The sequence below is a fragment of the Lissotriton helveticus genome, chromosome 1_2 (genome assembly GCF_964261635.1).
Source record: "Lissotriton helveticus chromosome 1_2, aLisHel1.1, whole genome shotgun sequence".
Lineage (NCBI taxonomy): Eukaryota > Metazoa > Chordata > Amphibia > Caudata > Salamandridae > Lissotriton > Lissotriton helveticus.
This window is the reverse complement of record NC_136058.1, coordinates 323,929,320-323,947,049: the sequence shown is the minus strand read 5'-3', so window position 1 is coordinate 323,947,049 and position 17,730 is coordinate 323,929,320. Positions and strand designations below refer to the sequence as shown.

General features: G+C 37.7%; 3 non-coding genes across 3 annotated transcripts; all 3 read right to left on the bottom strand.

Moving 5' to 3' along the window:
- Window positions 1–2,519: 2,519 nt before the first annotated feature.
- TRNAC-GCA (transfer RNA cysteine (anticodon GCA)) lies at window positions 2,520–2,591 on the bottom strand. The gene has a single exon. It is a non-coding gene; the product is annotated as a tRNA-Cys (tRNA).
- A 10,753-nt stretch (window positions 2,592–13,344) lies between these two features.
- On the bottom strand, window positions 13,345–13,416 carry TRNAC-GCA (transfer RNA cysteine (anticodon GCA)). Its single transcript has one exon. It is a non-coding gene; the product is annotated as a tRNA-Cys (tRNA).
- A 2,092-nt stretch (window positions 13,417–15,508) lies between these two features.
- On the bottom strand, window positions 15,509–15,580 carry TRNAC-GCA (transfer RNA cysteine (anticodon GCA)). The gene has a single exon. It is a non-coding gene; the product is annotated as a tRNA-Cys (tRNA).
- Between the last annotated feature and the right edge of the window lie 2,150 nt (window positions 15,581–17,730).

The window sequence follows — 17,730 nt, the reverse complement described above, 5'->3', positions numbered from 1 at the left end:
AATGAGAAATAGAGTGACTGCTTCGCTGCCAAGTTTTATACGCCATTTCTTCAGTGCAATACAAGAAAGCACCAAACAGTATAACAAAGTTGTCAATTGGTTTCATAGTCCATTCCCTTTGTTTAGTGCTATGAAAGGAAGAGCCGAATTCCAAAATTGATCAATGATGTTTCAGAAATTTCCCAAAGGGAATAACAAGCCGAGTGTTAAAAACTGCATTTACTCACAGGTTTTGAGCAGGAAACACTGAAATGCTATTAAAGTGCAATATCTAAGGGAACACTGACTCTGTTAAAGATGATCCAAATGGAATTGATGAAAAGTCCCAATTACAAACAACAGAATCAAGATAGGGTGAGGGGACACCAGGATTTGAACCAGGGACCTCTTGATCTGCAGTCAAGTGCTCTACCACGGAGCTATATCCCAAGCTTTACAGTAAAATCAGAATGACAAAATATCAGTGCATCATGAAAGAGTGAGAGGATCATACTAAGTTGTTCCGGAAAGTACAACCTTGAAACTGTGGAACAGGAGAAGTAGTCCTTAATATTATTTATTAAAGGAAAACTGGATCATTTAAAAAACAGATATTTGTTTCATTGTTATTTTATTTGAATAGGCAGTGGTACATAGGACCAATGCCTCTACATACAATGATTGATTTGAAACATTCTTAAAGGGGAAGAGGTTTTTACGGGACACCTTATCATTTGAGGATTGGTTACCGCAATCACTGAGATGGTGATGAAGTATGATTGTTTTGGGCCAAATTATGGTGGAAAAACATTTCTACGTACCACTACAATTCGGTATGTGGAAGGTACACCCAAACACCCCTTTCGAATACCTTCCATTTAATACATCAGAAAAAGCCATTTGCGTATGCAAATGGCCTGATTCTTCAGACCAGCCTTCTGGCAACTGCAATGATAGTTCGTACATCTTGCACGTAGGCAGAGCTTTTAAGGAGAAATTAAATAGTTCCTACGTTGCACAAAAATGAAGTGCTTCAAACAAACACATACTTTGCATGCACAGAGAAGAGGTGGAATATATGTAAGACTGAAGACACAGGTGAAATGAGAAATAGATTGACTGCTTCGCTGCCAAGTTTTATACGCCATTTCTTCAGTGCAATACAAGAAAGCACCAAACAGTATAACAAAGTTGTCAATTGGTTTCATAGTCCATTCCCTTTGTTTAGTGCTGTGAAAGGAAGAGCCGAATTCCAAAATTGATCAATGATGTTTCAGAAATTTCCCAAAGGGAATACCAAGCCGAGTGTTAAAAACTGCATTTACTCACAGGATTTCAGCAGGAAACACTGAAATGCTATTAAAGTGCAATATCCAAGGGAACACTGACTCTGTCAAAGATGATCCAAATGGAATTGATGAAAAGTCCCAATTACAAACAACAGAATCAAAATAGGGTGAGGGGACACCCGGATTTGAACCAGGGACCTCTTGATCTGCAGTCAAATGCTCTACCACGGAGCTATATCCCCAGCTTTACAGTAAAATCAGAATGACAAAATATCAGTGCATCATGAAAGAGTGAGAGGATCATACTAAGTTGTTCCGGGAAGTACAACCTTGAAACTGTGGAACAGGAGAAGTAGTCCTTAATATTATTTATTAAAGGAAAACTGGATCATTTAAAAAACAGATATTTGTTTTATTGTTATTTTATTTGAATAGGCAGTGGTACATAGGACCAATGCCTCTACATACAATGATTGATTTGAAACATTCTTAAAGGGGAAGAGGTTTTTACGGGACACCATATCATTTGAGGATTGGTTACCACAATCACTGAGATGGTGATGAAGTATGATTGTTTTGGGCCAAATTATGGTGGAAAAACATTTCTACGTACCACTACAATTCGGTATGTGGAAGGTACACCCAAACACCCCTTTCGAATACCTTCCATTTAATACATCAGAAAAAGCCATTTGCGTTTGCGAATGTCCTGATTCTTCAGACCAGCCTTCTTGCAACTGCAATGATAGTTCGTACATCTTGCACGTAGGCAGAGCTTTTAAGGAGAAATTAAATAGTTCCTACGTTGCACAAAAATGAAGTGCTTCAAACAAACACATACTTTGCATGCACAGAGAAGAGGTGGAATATATGTAAGACTGAAGACACAGGTGAAATGAGAAATAGATTGACTGCTTCGCTGCCAAGTTTTACACGCCATTTCTTCAGTGCAATACAAGAAAGCACCAAACAGTATAACAAAGTTGTCAATTGGTTTCATAGTCCATTCCCTTTGTTTAGTGCTGTGAAAGGAAGAGCCGAATTCCAAAATTGATCAATGATGTTACAGAAATTTCTCAAAGGGAATACCAAGCTGAGTGTTAAAAACTGCATTTACTCACAGGTTTTGAGCAGGAAACACTGAAATGCTATTAAAGTGCAATATCCAAGGGAACACTGACTCTGTCAAAGATGATCCAAATGGAATTGATGAAAAGTCCCAATTACAAACAACATAATCAAAATAGGGTGAGGGGACACCTGGATTTGAACCAGGGACCTCTTGATCTGCAGTCAAATGCTCTACCACTGAGCTATATCCCCAGCTTTTCAGTAAAATCAGAATGACAAAATATCAGTACATCATGAAAGAGTGTGAGGATCATACCAAGTTGTGCCAGAAAGTACAACCTTGAAACTGTGAAACAGGAGAAATATTCCTTAATATTATTTATTAAAGGAAAACTGGATCATTTAAAAACAGATTTATTTGTTTCATTGTTATTTTATTTGAATAGGCAGTGGTACATAGGACCAATGCCTCTACATACAATGATTGTTTTGAAACATTCTTAAAGGGGAAGAGGTTTTTACGGGACACCTTATCATTTGAGGATTGGTTACCACAATCACTGAGATGGTGATGAAGTATGATTGTTTTGGGCCAAATTATGGTGGAAAAACATTTCTACGTACCACTACAATTTGGTATTTGGAAGGTACACCCAAACACCCCTTTCGAATACCTTCCATTTAATACATCGAAAAAAGCCATTTTGCGTTTGCAAATGGCCTGATTCTTCAGACCAGCCTTCTTGCAACTGCAATGATAGTTTGTTCATCTTGCACGTAGGCAGAGCTTTTAAGGAGAAATTAAATAGTTCCTACGTTGCACAAAAATGAAGTGCTTCAAACAAATACATACTTTGCATGCACAGAGAAGAGGTGGAATATATGTAAGACTGAAGACAGAGGTGAAATGAGAAATAGATTGACTGCTTCGCTGCCAAGTTTTATACGCCATTTCTTCAGTGCAATACAAGAAAGCACCAAACAGTATAACAAAGTTGTCAATTGGTTTCATAGTCCATTCCCTTTGTTTAGTGCTATGAAAGGAAGAGCCGAATTCCAAAATTGATCAATGATGTTTCAGAAATTTCCCAAAGGGAATAACAAGCCGAGTGTTAAAAACTGCATTTACTCACAGGTTTTGAGCAGGAAACACTGAAATGCTATTAAAGTGCAATATCTAAGGGAACACTGACTCTGTTAAAGATGATCCAAATGGAATTGATGAAAAGTCCCAATTACAAACAACAGAATCAAAATAGGGTGAGGGGATACCAGGATTTGAACCAGGGACCTCTTGATCTGCAGTCAAATGCTCTACCACGGAGCTATATCCCAAGCTTTACAGTAAAATCAGAATGACAAAATATCAGTGCATCATGAAAGAGTGAGAGGATCATACTAAGTTGTTCCGGAAAGTACAACCTTGAAACTGTGGAACAGGAGAAGTAGTCCTTAATATTATTTATTAAAGGAAAACTGGATCATTTAAAAAACAGATATTTGTTTCATTGTTATTTTATTTGAATAGGCAGTGGTACATAGGACCAATGCCTCTACATACAATGATTGATTTGAAACATTCTTAAAGGGGAAGAGGTTTTTACGGGACACCTTATCATTTGAGGATTGGTTACCGCAATCACTGAGATGGTGATAAAGTATGATTGTTTTGGGCCAAATTATGGTGGAAAAACATTTCTACGTACCACTACAATTCGGTATGTGGAAGGTACACCCAAACACCCCTTTCGAATACCTTCCATTTAATACATCAGAAAAAGCCATTTGCGTATGCAAATGGCCTGATTCTTCAGACCAGCCTTCTGGCAACTGCAATGATAGTTCGTACATCTTGCACGTAGGCAGAGCTTTTAAGGAGAAATTAAATAGTTCCTACGTTGCACAAAAATGAAGTGCTTTAAACAAACACATACTTTGCATGCACAGAGAAGAGGTGGAATATATGTAAGACTGAAGACACAGGTGAAATGAGAAATAGATTGACTGCTTCGCTGCCAAGTTTTATACGCCATTTCTTCAGTGCAATACAAGAAAGCACCAAACAGTATAACAAAGTTGTCAATTGGTTTCATAGTCCATTCCCTTTGTTTAGTGCTGTGAAAGGAAGAGCCGAATTCCAAAATTGATCAATGATGTTTCAGAAATTTCCCAAAGGGAATACCAAGCCGAGTGTTAAAAACTGCCTTTACTCACAGGTTTTGAGCAGGAAACACTGACATGCTATTAAAGTGCAATATCTAAGGGAACACTGACTCTGTCAAAGATGATCCAAATGGAATTGATGAAAAGTCCCAATTACAAACAACAGAATCAAAATAGGGTGAGGGGACACCCGGAATCGAACCAGGGACCTCTTGATCTGCAGTCAAATGCTCTACAACTGAGCTATATCCCCAGCTTTACAGTAAAATCAGAATGACAAAATATCAGTACATCATGAAAGAGTGAGAGGATCATACTAAGTTGTCCCGGGAAGTACAACCTTGAAACTGTGGAACAGGAAAAGTAGTCCTTAATATTATTTATTAAAGGAAAACTTGATCATTTAAAAAACAGATATTTGTTTTATTGTTATTTTATTTGAATAGGCAGTGGTACATAGGACCAATGCCTCTACATACAATGATTGATTTGAAACATTCTTAAAGGGGAAGAGGTTTTTACGGGACACCATATCATTTGAGGATTGGTTACCACAATCACTGAGATGGTGATGAAGTATGATTGTTTTGGGCCAAATTATGGTGGAAAAACATTTCTACGTACCACTACAATTCGGTATGTGGAAGGTACACCCAAACACCCCTTTCGAATACCTTCCATTTAATACATCAGAAAAAGCCATTTTAAGTTTGCAAATGGCCTGATTCTTCAGACCAGCCTTCTTGCAACTGCAATGATAGTTCGTACATCTTGCACGTAGGCAGAGCTTTTAAGGAGAAATTAAATAGTTCCTACGTTGCACAAAAATGAAGTGCTTCAAACAAACACATACTTTGCATGCACAGAGAAGAGGTGGAATATATGTAAGACTGAAGACACAGGTGAAATGAGAAATAGATTGACTGCTTCGCTGCCAAGTTTTATACGCCATTTCTTCAGTGCAATACAAGAAAGCACCAAACAGTATAACAAAGTTGTCAATTGGTTTCATAGTCCATTCCCTTTGTTTAGTGCTGTGAAAGGAAGAGCCGAATTCCAAAATTGATCAATGATGTTTCAGAAATTTCCCAAAGGGAATACCAAGCCGAGTGTTAAAAACTGCATTTACTCACAGGATTTCAGCAGGAAACACTGAAATGCTATTAAAGTGCAATATCCAAGGGAACACTGACTCTGTCAAAGATGATCCAAATGGAATTGATGAAAAGTCCCAATTACAAACAACAGAATCAAAATAGGGTGAGGGGACACCCGGATTTGAACCAGGGACCTCTTGATCTGCAGTCAAATGCTCTACCACGGAGCTATATCCCCAGCTTTACAGTAAAATCAGAATGACAAAATATCAGTGCATCATGAAAGAGTGAGAGGATCATACTAAGTTGTTCCGGGAAGTACAACCTTGAAACTGTGGAACAGGAGAAGTAGTCCTTAATATTATTTATTAAAGGAAAACTGGATCATTTAAAAAACAGATATTTGTTTTATTGTTATTTTATTTGAATAGGCAGTGGTACATAGGACCAATGCCTCTACATACAATGATTGATTTGAAACATTCTTAAAGGGGAAGAGGTTTTTACGGGACACCATATCATTTGAGGATTGGTTACCACAATCACTGAGATGGTGATGAAGTATGATTGTTTTGGGCCAAATTATGGTGGAAAAACATTTCTACGTACCACTACAATTCGGTATGTGGAAGGTACACCCAAACACCCCTTTCGAATACCTTCCATTTAATACATCAGAAAAAGCCATTTGCGTTTGCAAATGTCCTGATTCTTCAGACCATCCTTCTTGCAACTGCAATGATAGTTCGTACATCTTGCACGTAGGCAGAGCTTTTAAGGAGAAATTAAATAGTTCCTACGTTGCACAAAAATGAAGTGCTTCAAACAAACACATACTTTGCATGCACAGAGAAGAGGTGGAATATATGTAAGACTGAAGACACAGGTGAAATGAGAAATAGATTGACTGCTTCGCTGCCAAGTTTTACACGCCATTTCTTCAGTGCAATACAAGAAAGCACCAAACAGTATAACAAAGTTGTCAATTGGTTTCATAGTCCATTCCCTTTGTTTAGTGCTGTGAAAGGAAGAGCCGAATTCCAAAATTGATCAATGATGTTACAGAAATTTCTCAAAGGGAATACCAAGCCGAGTGTTAAAAACTGCATTTACTCACAGGTTTTGAGCAGGAAACACTGAAATGCTATTAAAGTGCAATATCCAAGGGAACACTGACTCTGTCAAAGATGATCCAAATGGAATTGATGAAACGTCCCAATTACAAACAACAGAATCAAAATAGGGTGAGGGGACACCCGGATTAGAACCAGGGACCTCTCGAACTGCAGTCAAATGCTCTACCACTGAGCTATATCCCCAGCTTTTCAGTAAAATCAGAATGACAAAATATCAGTACATCATGAAAGAGTGTGAGGATCATACCAAGTTGTGCCAGAAAGTACAACCTTGAAACTGTGGAACAGGAGAAATATTCCTTAATATTATTTATTAAAGGAAAACTGGATCATTTAAAAACAGATTTATTTGTTTCATTGTTATTTTATTTGAATAGGCAGTGGTACATAGGACCAATGCCTCTACATACAATGATTGTTTTGAAACATTCTTAAAGGGGAAGAGGTTTTTACGGGACACCTTATCATTTGAGGATTGGTTACCACAATCACTGAGATGGTGATGAAGTATGATTGTTTTGGGCCAAATTATGGTGGAAAAACATTTCTACGTACCACTACAATTTGGTATTTGGAAGGTACACCCAAACACCCCTTTCGAATACCTGCCATTTAATACATCGAAAAAAGCCATTTTGCGTTTGCAAATGGCCTGATTCTTCAGACCAGCCTTCTTGCAACTGCAATGATAGTTCTTTCATCTTGCACGTAGGCAGAGCTTTTAAGGAGAAATTAAATAGTTCCTACGTTGCACAAAAATGAAGTGCTTCAAACAAATACATACTTTGCATGCACAGAGAAGAGGTGGAATATATGTAAGACTGAAGACAGAGGTGAAATGAGAAATAGATTGACTGCTTCGCTGCCAAGTTTTATACGCCATTTCTTCAGTGCAATACAAGAAAGCACCAAACAGTATAACAAAGTTGTCAATTGGTTTCATAGTCCATTCCCTTTGTTTAGTGCTATGAAAAGAAGAGCCGAATTCCAAAATTGATCAATGATGTTTCAGAAATTTCCCAAAGGGAATGACAAGCCGAGTGTTAAAAACTGCATTTACTCACAGGTTTTGAGCAGGAAACACTGAAATGGTATTAAAGTGCAATATCCAAGGGAACACTGACTCTGTTAAAGATGATCCAAATGGAATTGATGAAAAGTCCCAATTACAAACAACAGAATCAAAATAGGGTGAGGGGACACCAGGATTTGAACCAGGGACCTCTTGATCTGCAGTCAAATGCTCTACCACGGAGCTATATCCCCAGCTTTACAGTAAAATCAGAATGACAAAATATCAGTGCATCATGAAAGAGTGAGAGGATCATACTAAGTTGTTCCGGAAAGTACAACCTTGAAACTCTGGAACAGGAGAAGTAGTCCTTAATATTATTTATTAAAGGAAAACTGGATCATTTAAAAAACAGATATTTGTTTCATTGTTATTTTATTTGAATAGGCGGTGGTACATAGGACCAATGCCTCTACATACAATGATTGATTTGAAACATTCTTAAAGGGGAAGAGGTTTTTACGGGACACCTTATCATTTGAGGATTGGTTACCACAATCACTGAGATGGTGATGAAGTATGATTGTTTTGGGCCAAATTATGGTGGAAAAACATTTCTACGTACCACTACAATTCGGTATTTGGTAGGTACACCAAAACACCCCTTTCGAATACCTTCCATTTAATACATCAGAAAAAGCCATTTTGCGTTTGCAAATGGCCTGATTCTTCAGACCAGCCTTCTTGCAACTGCAATGATAGTTCGTACATCTTGCACGTAGGCAGAGCTTTTAAGGAGAAATTAAATAATTCCTACGTTGCACAAAAATGAAGTGCTTCAAACAAACACATACTTTGCATGCACAGAGAAGAGGTGGAATATATGTAAGACTGAAGACAGAGGTGAAATGAGAAATACATTGACTGCTTCGCTGCCAAGTTTTATACGCCATTTCTTCAGTGCAATACAAGAAAGCACCAAACAGTATAACAAAGTTGTCAATTGGTTTCATAGTCCATTCCCTTTGTTTAGTGCTATGGAAGGAAGAGCCGAATTCCAAAATTGATCAATGATGTTTCAGAAATTTCCCAAAGGGAATATCAAGCCGAGTGTTAAAAACTGCATTTACTCACAGGTTTTGAGCAGGAAACACTGAAATGCTATTAAAGTGCAATATCCAAGGGAACACTGACTCTGTTAAAGATGATCCAAATGGAATTGATGAAAAGTCCCAATTACAAACAACAGAATCAAAATAGTGTGAGCGGACACCCAGATTTGAACCAGGGACCTGTTGATCTGCAGTCAAATGCTCTACCACTGAGCTATATCCCCAGCTTTGCAGTACAATCAGAATGACAAAATATGAGTACATCATCAAAGAGTGTGAGGATCATACTAAGTTGTGCCAGAAAGTACAACCTTGAAACTGTGGAACAGGAGAAGTAGTCCTTAATATTATTTATTAAAGGAAAACTGGATCATTTAAAAAACAGATTTATTTGTTTCATTGTTATTTTATTTGAATAGGCAGTGTTACATAGAACCAATGCCTCTACATACAATGATTGTTTTGAAACATTCTTAAAGGGGAAGAGGTTTTTACGGTACACCTTATCATTTGAGGATTGGTTACCACAATCACGGAGATGGTGATGCAGTATGATTGTTTTGGGCCAAATTATGGTGGAAAAACATTTCTACGTACCACTACAATTCGGTATTTGGAAGGTACACCCAAACACCCCTTTCGAATACCTTCCATTTAATACATCAGAAAAAGCCATTTTGCGTTTGCAAATGGCCTGATTCTTCAGACCAGCCTTCTTGCAACTGCAATGATAGTTCGTACATCTTGCACGTAGGCAGAGCCTTTAAGGAGAAATTAAATAGTTCCTATGTTGCACAAAAATGAAGTGCTTCAAACAAACACATACTTTGCATGCACAGAGAAGAGGTGGAATATATGTAAGACTGGAGACACAGGTGAAATGAGAAATAGATTGACTGATTCGCTGCCAAGTTTTATACGCCATTTTTTCAGTGCAATACAAGAAAGCACCAAACAGTATAACAAAGTTGTCAATTGCTTTCATAGTCCATTCCCTTTGTTTAGTGCTGTGAAAGGAAGAGCCAAATTACAAAATTGATCAATGATGTTTCAGAAATTTCCCAAAGGGAATAACAAGCAGAGTGTTAAAAACTGCATTTACTCACAGGTTTTGAGCAGGAAACACTGAAATGCTATTAAAGTGCAATATCCTAGGGAACACTGACTCTGTCAAAGATGATCCAAATGGAATTGATGAAAAGTCCCAATTACAAGCAAAAGAATCAAAATAGGGTGAGGGGACACCCGGATTTGAACCAGGGACCTCTTCATCTGCAGTCAAATGCTCTACCACTGAGCTATATCCCCAGCTTTTCAGTAAAATCAGAATGACAAAATATCAGTACATCATGAATGAGTGGGCGGATCATACTAAGTTGTGCCAGAAAGTACAACCTTGAAACTGTGGAACAGGAGAAGTATTCCTTAATATTATTTATTAAAGGAAAACTGGATCATTTAAAAACAGATTTATTTGTTTCATTGTTATTTTATTTGAATAGGCAGTGGTACATAGGACCAATGCCTCTACATACAATGATTGTTTTGAAACATTCTTAAAGGGGAAGAGGTTTTTACGGGACACCTTATCATTTGAGGATTGGTTACCACAATCACTGAGATGGTGATGAAGTATGATTGTTTTGGGCCAAATTATGGTGGAAAAACATTTCTACGTACCACTACAATTCGGTATTTGGAAGGTACACCCAAAACCCCTTTCGAATACCTTCCATTTAATACATCAGAAAAAGCCATTTTGCGTTTGCAAATGGCCTGATTCTTCAGACCAGCCTTCTTGCAACTGCAATGATAGTTCGTACATCTTGCACGTAGGCAGAGCTTTTAAGGAGAAATTAAATAGTTCCTACGTTGCACAAAAATGAAGTGCTTCAAACAAACACATACTTTGCATGCACAGAGAAGAGGTGGAATATATGTAAGACTGGAGACACAGGTGAAATGAGAAATAGATTGACTGCTTCGCTGCCAAGTTTTATACGCCATTTCGTCAGTGCAATACAAGAAAGCACTAAACAGTATAACAAAGTTGTCAATTGCTTTCATAGTCCATTCCCTTTGTTTAGTGCTGTGAAAGGAAGAGCCAAATTACAAAATTGATCAATGATGTTTCAGAAATTTCCCAAAGGGAATAACAAGCAGAGTGTTAAAAACTGCATTTGCTCACAGGTTTTGAGCAGGAAACACTGAAATGCTATTAAAGTGCAATATCCTAGGGAACACTGACTCTGTCAAAGATGATCCAAATGGAATTGATGAAAAGTCCCAATTACAAACAACAGAATCAAAATAGGGTGAGAGGACACCCAGATTTGAACCAGGGACCTCTTGATCTGCAGTCAAATGTGCTACCACTGAGCTATATCCCCAGCTTTTCAGTAAAATCAGAATGACAAAATATCAGTACATCATGAAAGAGTGTGAGGATCATACTAAGTTGTGCCAGAAAGTACAACCTTGAAACTGTGGAACAGGAGAAGTAGTCCTTAATATTATTTATTAAAGGAAAACTGGATCATTTAAAAACAGATGTATTTGTTTCATTGTTATTTTATTTGAATAGGCAGTGGTACATGGGACCAATGCCTCTACATACAAGGATTGTTTTGAAACATTCTTAAAGGGGAAGAGGTTTTTACGGGACACCTTATCATTTGAGGATTGGTTACCACAATCACTGAGATGGTGATGAAGTATGATTGTTTTGGGCCAAATTATGGTGGGAAAACATTTCTACGTACCACTACAATTCGGTATTTGGAAGGTACACCCAAACACCCCTTTCGAATACCTTCCATTTAATACATCAGAAAAAGCCATTTTGCGTTTGCAAATGGCCTGATTCTTCAGTCCAGCCTTCTTGCAACTGCAATGATAGTTCGTACATCTTGCACGTAGGCAGAGCTTTTAAGGCGAAATTAAATAGTTCCTACGTTGCACAAAAATAAAGTGCTTCAAACAAACACATACTTTGCATGCACAGAGAAGAGGTGGAATATATGTAAGACCGAAGACAGAGGTGAAATGAGAAATAGATTGACTGCTTCGCTGCCAAGTTTTATACGCCATTTCTTCAGTGCAATACAAGAAAGCACCAAACAGTATAACAAAGTTGTCAATTAGTTTCATAGTCCATTCCCTTTGTTTAGTGCTATGAAAGGAAGAGCCGAATTCCAAAATTGATCAATGATGTTTCAGAAATTTCCCAAAGGGAATAACAAGCCGAGTGTTAAAAACTGCATTTACTCACAGGTTTTGAGCAGGAAACACTGAAATGCTATTAAAGTGCAATATCCAAGGGAACACTGACTCTGTTAAAGAGGATCCAAATGGAATTGATGAAAAGTCCCAATTACAAACAACAGAATCGAAATAGGGTGAGGGTGCACACGGATTTGAACCAGGGACCTCTTGATCTGCAGTCAAATGCTCTACCACTGAGCTACATCCCCAGCTTTTCAGGAAAATCAGAATGACAAAATATGAGTACATCATGAAAGAGTGTAAGGATCGTACTAAGTTGTGCCAGAAAGTACAACCTTGAAACTGTGGAACAGGAGAAGTAGTCCTTAATATTATTTATTAAAGGAAAACTGGATCATTTAGAAAACAGATGTATTTGTTTCATTGTTATTTTATTTGAATAGGCAGTGATACATAGAACCAATGCCTCTACATACAATGATTGTTTTGAAACATTCTTAAAGGGGAAGAGGTTTTTACGGGACACCTTATCATTTGAGGATTGGTTACCACAATCATGGAGATGGTTATGAAGTATGATTGTTTTGGGCCAAATTATGGTGGAAAAACATTTCGACGTACCACTACAATTCGGTATTTGGAAGGTACACCCAAACACCCCTTTCGAATACCTTCCATTTAATACATCAGAAAAAGCCATTTTGCGTTTGCAAATGGCCTGATTCTTCAGACCAGCCTTCTTGCAACTGCAATGATAGTTCGTACATCTTGCACGTAGGCAGAGCTTTTAAGGAGAAATTAAATAGTTCCTACGTTGCACAAAAATGAAGTGCTTCAAACAAACACATACTTTGCATGCACAGAGAAGAGGTGGAATATATGTAAGACTGGAGACACAGGTGAAATGAGCAATAGATTGACTGCTTCGCTGACAAGTTTTATACGCCATTTCTTCAGTGCAATACAAGAAAGCACCAAACAGTATAACAAAGTTGTCAATTGCTTTCATAGTCCATTCCCTTTTTTTAGTGCTGTGAAAGGAAGAGCCAAATTACAAAATTGATCAATGATGTTTCAGAAATTTCCCAAAGGGAATAACAAGCAGAGTGTTAAAAATTGCATTTACTCACAGGTTTTGAGCAGGAAACACTGAAATGCTATTAAAGTGCAATATCCAAGGGAACACTGACTCTGTCAAAGATGATCCAAATGGAATTGATGAAAAGTCCCAATTACAAACAACAGAATCAAAATAGGGTGAGGGGACACCCGGATTTGAACCAGGGACCTCTTGATCTGCAGTCAAATGCTCTACCACTGAGCTATATCCCTAGCTTTTCAGTAAAATCAGAATGACAAAATATCAGTACATCATGAAAGAGTGTGAGGATCATACTAAGTTGTGCCAGAAAGTACAACCTTGAAACTGTGGAACAGGAGAAGTAGTCCTTAATATTATTTATTAAAGGAAAACTGGATCATTTAAAAAACAGATTTATTTGTTTCATTGTTATTTTATTTGAATAGTCAGTGGTACATAGGACCAATGCCTCTACATACAATGATTGTTTTGAAACATTCTTAAAGGGGAAGAGGTTTTTACGGGACACCTTATCATTTGAGGATTGGTTACCACAATCACGGAGATGGTGATGAAGTATGATTGATTTAGGCCAAATTATGGTGGAAAAACATTTCTAAGTACCACTACAATTCGGTATTTGGAAGGTACACCCAAACACCCGTTCCGAATACCTTCCATTTAATACATCAGAAAAAGCCATTTTGCGTTTGCAAATGGCCTGATTCTTCAGACCAGCCTTCTTGCAACTGCAATGATAGTTCGTACATCTTGCACGTAGGCAGAGCTTTTAAGGAGAAATTAAATAGTTCCTACGTTGCACAAAAATGAAGTGCTTCAAACAAACACATACTTTGCATGCACAGAGAAGAGGTGGAATATATGTAAGACTGAAGACACAGGTGAAATGAGAAATAGAGTGACTGCTTCGCTGCCAAGTTTTATACGCCATTTCTTCAGTGCAATACAAGAAAGCACCAAACAGTATAACAAAGTTGTCAATTGGTTTCATAGTCCATTCCCTTTGTTTAGTGCTATGAAAGGAAGAGCCGAATTCCAAAATTGATCAATGATGTTTCAGAAATTTCCCAAAGGGAATAACAAGCGAGTGTTAAAAACTGCATTTACTCACAGGTTTTGAGCAGGAAACACTGAAATGCTATTAAAGTGCAATATCTAAGGGAACACTGACTCTGTTAAAGATGATCCAAATGGAATTGACGAAAAGTCCCAATTACAAACAACAGAATCAAAATAGGGTGAGGGGACACCAGGATTTGAACCAGGGACCTCTTGATCTGCAGTCAAATGCTCTACCACGGAGCTATATCCCAAGCTTTACAGTAAAATCAGAATGACAAAATATCAGTGCATCATGAAAGAGTGAGAGGATCATACTAAGTTGTTCCGGAAAGTACAACCTTGAAACTGTGGAACAGGAGAAGTAGTCCTTAATATTATTTATTAAAGGAAAACTGGATCATTTAAAAGACAGATATTTGTTTCATTGTTATTTTATTTGAATAGGCAGTGGTACATAGGACCAATGCCTCTACATACAATGATTGATTTGAAACATTCTTAAAGGGGAAGAGGTTTTTACGGGACACCTTATCATTTGAGGATTGGTTACCGCAATCACTGAGATGGTGATGAAGTATGATTGTTTTGGGCCAAATTATGGTGGAAAAACATTTCTACGTACCACTACAATTCGGTATGTGGAAGGTACACACAAACACCCCTTTCGAATACCTTCCATTTAATACATCAGAAAAAGCCATTTGCGTATGCAAATGTCCTGATTCTTCAGACCAGCCTTCTGGCAACTGCAATGATAGTTCGTACATCTTGCACGTAGGCAGAGCTTTTAAGGAGAATTTAAATAGTTCCTACGTTGCACAAAAATGAAGTGCTTCAAACAAACACATACTTTGCATGCACAGAGAAGAGGTGGAATATATGTAAGACTGAAGACACAGGTGAAATGAGAAATAGATTGACTGCTTCGCTGCCAAGTTTTATACGCCATTTCTTCAGTGCAATACAAGAAAGCACCAAACAGTATAACAAAGTTGTCAATTGGTTTCATAGTCCATTCCCTTTGTTTAGTGCTGTGAAAGGAAGAGCCGAATTCCAAAATTGATCAATGATGTTTCAGAAATTTACCAAAGGGAATACCAAGCAGAGTGTTAAAAACTGCATTTACTCACAGGTTTTAAGCAGGAAACATTGAAATGCTATTAAAGTGCAATATCCAAGGGAACACTGACTCTGTCAAAGATGATTCAAATGGAATTGATGAAAAGTCCCAATTACAAACAACAGAATCAAAATAGGGTGAGGGGACACCCAGATTTGAACCAGGGACCTCTTGATCTGCAGTCAAATGCTCTACCACTGAGCTATATCCCCATCTTTTCAGTAAAATCAGAATGACAAAATATTAGTACATCATGAAAGAGTGTGAGGATCATACTAAGTTGTGCCAGAAAGTACAACCTTGAAACTGTGGAACAGGAGAAGTAGTCCTTAATATTATTTATTAAAGGAAAACTGGATCATTTAAAAAACAGATATTTGTTTCATTGTTATTTTATTTGAATAGGCAGTGGTACATAGGACCAATGCCTCTACATACAATGATTGTTTTGAAACATTCTTAAAGGGGAAGAGGTTTTTACGGGACACCTTATCATTTGAGGATTGGTTACCACAATCACTGAGATGGTGATGAAGTATGATTGTTTTGGGCCAAATTATGGTGGGAAAACATTTCTACGTACCACTACAATTCGGTATTTGGAAGGTACACCCAAATACCCCTTTCGAATACCTTCCATTTAATACATCAGAAAAAGCCATTTTGCGTTTGCAAATGGCCTGATTCTTCAGTCCAGCCTTCTTGCAACTGCAATGATAGTTCGTACATCTTGCACGTAGGCAGAGCTTTTAAGGAGAAATTAAATAGTTCCTACGTTGCACAAAAATAAAGTGCTTCAAGCAAACACATACTTTGCATGCACAGAGAAGAGGTGGAATATATGTAAGACTGAAGACAGAGGTGAAATGAGAAATAGATTGACTGCTTCGCTGCCAAGTTTTATACGCCATTTCTTCAGTGCAATACAAGAAAGCACCAAACAGTATAACAAAGTTGTCAATTGGTTTCATAGTCCATTCCCTTTGTTTAGTGCTATGAAAGGAAGAGCCGAATTCCAAAATTGATCAATGATGTTTCAGAAATTTCCCAAAGGGAATAACAAGCCGAGTGTTAAAAACTGCATTTACTCACAGGTTTTGAGCAGGAAACACTGAAATGCTATTAAAGTGCAATATCCAAGGGAACACTGACTCTGTTAAAGAGGATCCAAATGGAATTGATGAAAAGTCCCAATTACAAACAACAGAATCGAAATAGGGTGAGGGGACCCACGGATTTGAACCAGGGACCTCTTGATCTGCAGTCAAATGCTCTACCACTGAGCTACATCCCCAGCTTTTCAGGAAAATCAGAATGACAAAATATGAGTACATCATGAAAGAGTGTGAGGATCATATTAAGTTGTGCCAGAAAGTACAACCTTGAAACTGTGGAACAGGAGAAGTAGTCCTTAATATTATTTATTAAAGGAAAACTGGATCATTTAGAAAACAGATTTATTTGTTTCATTGTTATTTTATTTGAATAGGCAGTGGTACATAGAACCAATGCCTCTACATACAATGATTGTTTTGAAACATTCTTAAAGGGGAAGAGGTTTTTACGGGACACCTTATCATTTGAGGATTGGTTACCACAATCATGGAGATGGTGATGAAGTATGATTGTTTTGGGCCAAATTATGGTGGAAAAACATTTCGACGTACCACTACAATTCGGTATTTGGAAGGTACACCCAAACACCCCTTTCGAATACCTTCCATTTAATACATCAGAAAAAGCCATTTTGCGTTTGCAAATGGCCTGATTCTTCAGACCAGCCTTCTTGCAACTGCAATGATAGTTCGTACATCTTGCACGTAGGCAGAGCTTTTAAGGAGAAATTAAATAGTTCCTACGTTGCACAAAAATGAAGTGCTTCAAACAAACACATACTTTGCATGCACAGAGAAGAGGTGGAATATATGTAAGACTGGAGACACAGGTGAAATGAGCAATAGATTGACTGCTTCGCTGACAAGTTTTATACGCCATTTCTTCAGTGCAATACAAGAAAGCACCAAACAGTATAACAAAGTTGTCAATTGCTTTCATAGTCCATTCCCTTTTTTTAGTGCTGTGAAAGGAATAGCCAAATTACAAAATTGATCAATGATGTTTCAGAAATTTCCCAAAGGGAATAACAAGCAGAGTGTTAAAAACTGCATTTACTCACAGGTTTTGAGCAGGAAACACTGAAATGCTATTAAAGTGCAATATCCAAGGGAACACTGACTCTGTCAAAGATGATCCAAATGGAATTGATGAAAAGTCCCAATTACAAACAACAGAATCAAAATAGGGTGAGGGGACACCCGGATTTGAACCAGGGACCTCTTGATGTGCAGTCAAATGCTCTACC